Source organism: Rhinatrema bivittatum, chromosome 7 (assembly GCF_901001135.1).
Source record: "Rhinatrema bivittatum chromosome 7, aRhiBiv1.1, whole genome shotgun sequence".
Classification (NCBI taxonomy): Eukaryota; Metazoa; Chordata; class Amphibia; order Gymnophiona; family Rhinatrematidae; genus Rhinatrema; species Rhinatrema bivittatum.
Window position 1 is genome coordinate 181,278,408 of NC_042621.1, and position 7,807 is coordinate 181,286,214.

The window sequence follows — 7,807 nt, forward strand, 5'->3', positions numbered from 1 at the left end:
CGTTTTAAAATCACCTGGTGGTCCAGTGGAAGCCCTGGGACTGATTGCCCGCTCTCGGGCTGTCTGTTGCCACTAATAAAAATGGCACCGATGGCCCGATTAAAAAAAAAAAACAACCCACCCTGACCCTTTAAAACTGACCCCTTAGCCTCCCCCACCCTTCCAAACCCCCCCAAAACATTTTAAAATTACCTGGTGGTCTAGTGGGGGCGCCGGGAGCGATCTCCCGCTCTCAGGCCGTCGGCTGCTGCTAATAAAAATGGCGCCGATGGCCCTTTGTCCTTACCATGTGACAGGGTATCCGTGCCATTGGCCGGCCCCTGTCACATGGTAGGAGCACTGGATGGCCGGCGCCATCTTTAAAAATGGCGCTGGCCAATGGCACGGATACCCTGTCACATGGTAAGGGCAAAGGGCCATCGGCGCCATTTTTATTAGCAGCAGCCGACGGCCCGAGAGCGGGAGATCGCTCCCCGCGCCCCCACTGGACCACCAGGTAATTTTAAAACATTTTTGGGGGGGTCGGGAGGGTGGGGGAGGCTAAGGGGTCAGTTTTAAAGGGTCGGGGTGGGTTTTTTGTTTATCGGATCAGGCGCAGCCGATAAACAAAAAACCAATCGGGCCGGACAATAAAAATTATAAGATTTGAATCGGAACCGAACCGTTTCCGGTTCCGATTCACATCTCTATTAATAGTAGCAAACATTTCATTATCTATGCATTTAAATCCCTGAATAGGACAGTGGAGGAAAAAAGTTGAATGTTCTGAAAATTTACAACTGCGCTTGTAGATGCTAGCTTGTGCATGGGGGTGTATAAAGACCTACAAATTTGGGGAAAATAAATCTTTTACATAAAGGTCTCTGCTCCCTCCTGCCACCGAGCAGTGGTGGAATATGTGAGGCCAGGGAGTCCATGCAGCTTGACTCATACCAGCCCCAGGAACTTGGGGACACAATCCCTACCCAATCTGTTTGAGCATAGGGAATGCTGCTACCTCCAGTCTATTGTAGTTGTGGCTCGTGATGGTGGCTACCCTTGTTGAGTCAGGATATAGCCACATTGAGACCTAGCCTTATTCTGGTGGGTTTCAGGGAGAAGGAAAAAGAGATGGTGAAAGGGGAGGGTGTGGGTGGAGGACGCACAGCCCAGTTAGTAGCTCAGCCTTCCTCCTGTTTGGCTATTCCCCTCCCATCTGCTTGGCCCTGGCCTTACTGCCTGGTGATCATTGGGGGTCCTGAAGGCAGAAAAAACGGTGAGAGTTTGGCAGTGACTGAGTGCTGATGAGAAATAGTGATACAATAGAGAACATTGAGCCCAGTCCATGGCTGTAATATAAATGTGTTCAGGGCTTAAGAGTAACAGGTTATTGGCATATTCTGTGAAATAAACAGCAGATGGCACTAGTTCCTAAGGCAGTGCTTTCCAAACTTGTCCTGATGAACCAGGTTTTCAGAATATTCACAATGAATATGCATGAAGTAAATTTGCAACCATTGGAGACCTGTGTTATGCAAATTAATCTTGTGATATTTATTATGGATATACTGAAATCCTAACTGACTGTGGGGGTCCCCAGGACAGGTTTGGAAACCTCTTCCACACACTAAGCCTCACTTTATTCTATAGTAGTTTTACACTGGTGCCTCTCTAGGCTATAGAACATCAGCCAAGCTCCACCATTCTCCCATCGTTATCCAGTAAGGGGTAATTTTATAATAACCTAGATAGATTTGAAGGCAATTACCTGCCTACTTTACATCTGTTTTTTGAATGGGAAAGTACGTGTATATTTGCCCTTTGAAAATTATCCCACCGACTCTCTATCTGCACACATTTTATACCTGCTGATTTGTGTGGATTTTTTCCTGGGAAAATGTGTGTGTGCGTGCTTTTGAAAATCCAAACCTGTTCGCATAAGTCCAAGCCCCTCCAATCCCGCCCTTCAGAACACCTCAGCTCGTTCCGGTGCTCTTGTCCTGCACTCAGCATCTGCATGCAAAAGGTAACCCTCATATTGGGCAAGCAGTTTTATATTTGGTCATTTCTATGGCACTGTCTTACCCATGGAAAGGGCTCTGAAAATGACCCTTCCTTTGTAAATTATTATAATTAACCTCTCTTTATTTTGCTTAGTAAGATCACTTAACTATGTCACCAATGTAAAACTATTAAAAGGATAAACTGCAGCTTAGGATTTGGAAAGGACAGTCTTTGTTTCGCTTTAGGAACGGATTTCAAGCAACCCTGGTAACTATGTCTATCTCAAGATTGCAGCATAATAATGTATGCTAAGGTGCGATCAGGTATTTATGACATGATAAACACTTTGCTGTATGTACTATTTATTGCATCTCAACTCAATAAATGGGGTTAATGTGGCCACTTATGTAAATATAATAGGCATGCTAATGAAGAATAATAAGCTCATTAGGCAATCTGGTATGTAGTCAAGTACAGTAAGTAGCATGGCATTTATCATGTGCTATTTAAATTGGGTGGAGGGGGGAGCCCTGTTCTACCTGGAGGGTGGTGGCAAGTGCAGATTGCATGTGGGAGAAAATATCACATCTGACATGAAGCCTCTTTTTCTCTGGCTGTAGCAGTAGTGGCAATGGGAGGAAAGGAGACAGGAGAGGTCATGCAGAGCCAGGATTATTACTGGGCCTAACAGTTAGTTAAGTATATAGTGGGGAGATGTCATGGCTTGATGTCAGCCAAACCATGACTACTAATCTGGTTGAGGTTGAGGAATGTCATGTTCATTTTGAGGCCCATCTAGCACACCTTCCCCAGCTAATCTTCCATAATAATTTTGTTGAACAATATATTGTAAAAGCAAAACAGTAGCATAGGCCATATAAATGAAATATACATTTTATACAACAAGGTATAAAAAAAACCCCATACAAAGCCTAATCAATTAGTTTACAATCATTGTTGCCTATTTGTAGGGATCCTCTGCTATGCAAAAGAAGGTATATAAACCTCAAAGGATGGAAGTAGTAACACAGTATGATGGCTCAGAGGTAGGTTTCTAAGAGTAAAGATCACCAAATGTTTGTGGCAAGTACTTCCGTGGAAGGCAGCGGTCTTTCTTCAGGAATATAGCTTTTTCCCCTCTCCCCCTTAAGTGTGTCAGGATTACTGATGCATCCTGATCACCTCCGGATCAGTATGACTCCAGCATCTCATGCTCCTTCTAGTAAGCTCAGGAGCTGAGAGCTCTGTGATGCAGGGCCAGGGGGAAGGGCCGGCAGGCAGTGCTTCTGTCTCCCTGCTGCTGCTCCCACCCCCCTGACAGTGGAGAATAGGGTAGGCTGCTTAGAAGAGCTGGGAAAGGATGTCAGAGGAACTATGTGGGGATGAAAACTGGAGAAGGCGAGGGAATGCTGGCTGGGATATGGGAAGATGAGATAGACGAGGGGATACTGACAGAGAGAATGCTGCTGTGAGGATCTGGGAGAGGAACTAAAGGGAGGAATTCTGGCTTGGAAGGGAGGAACCGAGATGACAGAGGGGCTGGTATGCTGTTGGAGAGGAGTACACACATGCTGTGAAGGTGAGAGGGGACTGGGAGTGGAGCTAAGAGAGGGGACATGGACTGGAAAAAGAGGAAAGTAGCTGAGAAGGGAATACAAATTGGGAGATAGGATGGGGGCTGTGGGAAGAGCTGAGGGATTAGGGTTAGGTGAAGAAGACTGGGAAAGTAGTGGGATAAAGAGAGCAGATGTAAATCAAGAGAAGGAAAGTGTAAGACTAGAAGGAGATGAGAAGATAATGATATATTCTGCTTTTGGGCACTTCAAAGTGGATTATATTCAGCTCTGTTTTGGGCTGCTGACAGAGAACTTCTTTATAAGGCTCTCATATTAGTCAATAATTTATATCACTGTAGAAGGTGAGGTTTTTGGTGGTGGTAGTCTAGGGCTTTCGGGCCAGTTTTAAACTCTGTGAGATGTATGACCAGCATAGTACACAGTGAACATTTGATGTGATTTGTAATGAGGAAAGGTACCCAAAGATGAGATTTCTACAATGTACTCTTGCCCTAGCTTGATAAACTCTCTACCTAGCTTTCGGAAATTCAAAACAGGGGTTAAAACATGGCTCTTTAAAATGGCCTACCCTGATCTGGATCCTACGTAGTCCCCCTGCTCCCTCTACTCCTTCAGAGAAAGAGCCCTTGTCATTAACGTACTCATAGCCTTCTCCTTTATTCCTTTAATTATACTCTATTTTGTCTCCCATTTCTCTTCACCTCCTTATTTACCCCCATTTATACCCCTTTCCCTGTCCTTATACCCTACCTTTTTCCCTATAGTAACCCTTTTATATCCCTTTTATTTGTCCTCCCTCCGCTATCCTTTAAACCTTACTTTTCCCTAAAGCAATCCTGCCAGTCTATACATAGTTGCCTTTCTGAACGCATAATTTGTAATGTCATATATAGTGTCTTCTGTATGTACTAGTTAAAGATAATATATATTATTGTATATAATAATTTTTGTTATTGTATATAATATTTTTTGGAGTGTATAATTTATATAAGGTTATCCACAGTGTATAAGGTTATACACAGTCCCTTATTGAGTGTATAATTTGCAATGCTACTTATTATGTTCTTCTGTTGTTTTCCATCAGGTACTGTTCCTTTTCTCCTCTTCCTGTTTTTCCCTCTTCTCTCGCCCCTTCTCTCTTCCTATCTGCTCCCTCTCCCCCCCCCCCCCCCCCCCCACCCTGGTTTTTTGTAATTTCCTCCTTCAGTTATATTGTAAACCGGCATGATGTACCCACGAATGTCAATATATAAAAGCGAATAAATAAATAAAATAAAAAATGAACTCTACCCTCCATTGCCTCAGGCATTTTAATGGATAGCACCTAGGTAAAGTGAGTTGCTCAAGATCACAAGCAACGGCACTGAGATTTGAACCTTTTCCTTGGAGTGTGGATAGGTTGCTGGAGGAGTGGAGAGGAGACTGGTGAGGATGAGCCCAGTATGGGGGAGATGAATGGGACTTTGAGTGCTTCCCTAGCTTTTATTTTGGCAGCATGAATCTTCCTCGTGTCCAATTTATCTGCTCTCGTCTGGACATTTAAAATATAGACTGGTCGGCCACATTCATAACCCACTGTTTTGGTTTTTTTCTGTTTGTGTTGAACTCAGCACCCCCAATCATTTTCAAAAGTTGGCTTCTATGCTCCTATGTATGGAAAGGTTCTGTGGAAACTCAGCTGAGGGCTCTGCACGTAGTATTCAGAGGTTTGTGGTCTATAATAGGCTGCTGATTGGAACCTGGCTTCCTTCCTGCCGACTTTCTTCTATTAACCTGTATCTTCACTACCTTTCAAAGTCTGTGCTCTATTTACTATTTTTTATTTTTTTTTTGTGGTCTGCAGTATGCCAGAACATCTTGAAACTGCAATCAGCCATGGCAGTCCCCTCATAATATGTCCTTTGCCACAATGGACTTCTTGCTGGCATGGAGGAATAGCCTGGTGGCTAGAGCAGTAGGCTGTGAACCAGGAAAGCCAGGGCTGAAATCTCACTGCTGCTTCTTGTGACCTTAGGCAAGCCACTTCAACCTCCATTGTCTCAGGTACAAACTTAGGCCTGGATTCATCATTCCTCACAGATGGAGTGAAGGGGGGGGGGGGGGGGCGGGCGGGCCTGTGAAAGCCCGCAGCCTTTGCACCACGGCGGTGTGCCGGCTGCCACATATCCAAATAGCGCCACCGTGAAAGGTGCTATTTGGTGTGCTACTGCCGACGATAATGTTAGTAATGTTCGCCTGCAACGAAGACACCGCCGACTCTGCCCCTCCCGGCCCTGCCTCCTCCCCTCCCCCTAATCTGCATTCTATCGCATGTGATACGCCTTTGATAAATGACCCTATTAGGTCCTGATTTACTAAAGCTTTTCTCCCATTCTATGTCTATGGAAATAAGCTTAGTAAGCAGGGTCCTTAGACTATAAACCCTCTAGGAAGAGGGAAATACCTACAGTACCTGAATGTAATCTGCTATGAAGTGACTGATTAGTCACAAAAAGAGTCTAAATTAAAAAAAAAAATGACTGAACTATACTGAGTTGTAGTGCAGGGCCTAGTTGAGAAGATGGTTATTGCCAGTGCTGAATCAGATGATGCAAAGATGGGGTCGAGGTAGGGCTGATCTTGTACCACCACTCCCCCATCTAGCTGTTCAGGTAACTGAGGTGGTGCTTCCCTTCTGCCATATCCTCCCCTCCTCCTCTGTCTTCTCTCCTTAACTTCCCCCACTCACATTTTTCATGCACAAACATGTGGCCCCTTTCATGCTCTCCTCCACCTTGCACAGGTACACACTCTGCGCTCTAGCACACAAAGCCGAAAAAGACCAAGCCACACAGGCTTTCACACCCTCAAGCATGCCAACAGTAAAAAGACAAGCCATAAAGAAGGGAATTGGAAAAATAATAAACAGCAAACTCAGAACTTGCAATGTTCTCTTCCTCTCCCTCTTAAGCACAATACTATCCTCCATGCCTCTATTGCTCTCCACACCTTCCTCCAAGCACTGAGTGTGAGTAACGGAGAAGGGCCTGATTTATGCTTTTCAGGAGGGGTGGTGGCTCCAGCAATCTTGTTCAAGCCTGTCTTGGTTAAAATCCCCTGTGCTTTTAGTTTTCTGAGTGATTAGATATTTTACAATAACAATACTGCAATTTTTTATTTTTTTTTTACATATCATTTGCTTCATAGATGATGTAATATCAGCCCTTTCCTTCCCATGCTAATTGTGTGGCATTGCCCAGAGTAACTGATCAAAATTATCACAGGTCAATAAAGCTGCCCTTAAATGTCAGATGACAAGTCTTTCAGTCTTAGGGGGTCTGTTACTAAAGATTTTCTCCCATTCTATGTCTATGGAAAAAATGCTTAGTAAATAGGGTTCTCAGTGACATCAGTTAACTTTCCAGAGCTGACTACAGCTTGGTTATAGGATTAACAAAGTATTAAGGGAAATCGTTGATAATCCAGGAAGCATCAAACAACAAGGAGTGACAATGGGAACGCCTATTCTCAAACTGGTAATGCCACACTGAATTAATTTACAAATCAGTACCATGCTTTTTGCTTTATTATAGGATTAGTGACCTTGATGCTGCTGGACTAAAAATTTAGAGCATGAGATTAGTGACACCACTCCTGGTGACTGTACAACTGTAGGATTAGTAATGTCATGGTGACATTGTTTAATTAAAACTGCCACTGCTGATTGTTTATAACCAGGATCCATAGCTCTGGTCCTCAAGTGCCAGGAACTGGTCTAGTTTTCAACGTAACCAAACTATGCAAAGTCACCTAGTGCTTGGACCAAGTGTATGCAAATATGTCTGAATATTTATCGTGGGCATCCTGAAAACCGGCTTGATTTGGGACTAGAGTTGAAGGTGCGGTATAACACGTTCCTGCCCCAGACCGTGTGCAATCTGACAGGCTGATGCAGGTAGCTGAGCGTTAAGACCTTGTGCGCTTGATTTCCGCACACGATTTTAATGCTCAGCTTAAAATATTTTTTTTAACTCCTAATGCAGTAAGTTAAAGCTATGCAGATGCATCAGAAGTTGAAAAAAAAAATGCACCCAAACTTTCAGGCCAATGGAATACTATGTGCTAGCCACTGCGCACAGCTTAACTTGTGATTGAATGCGCGTCCATAACCCTCCCGATTCAATACGGGGATTAGCACGTCCAAATTCATGTAGATGAGGCTATTAGCTAATCCCCACTATCCAATAAATTTTCCCCTCGCGGCCAAT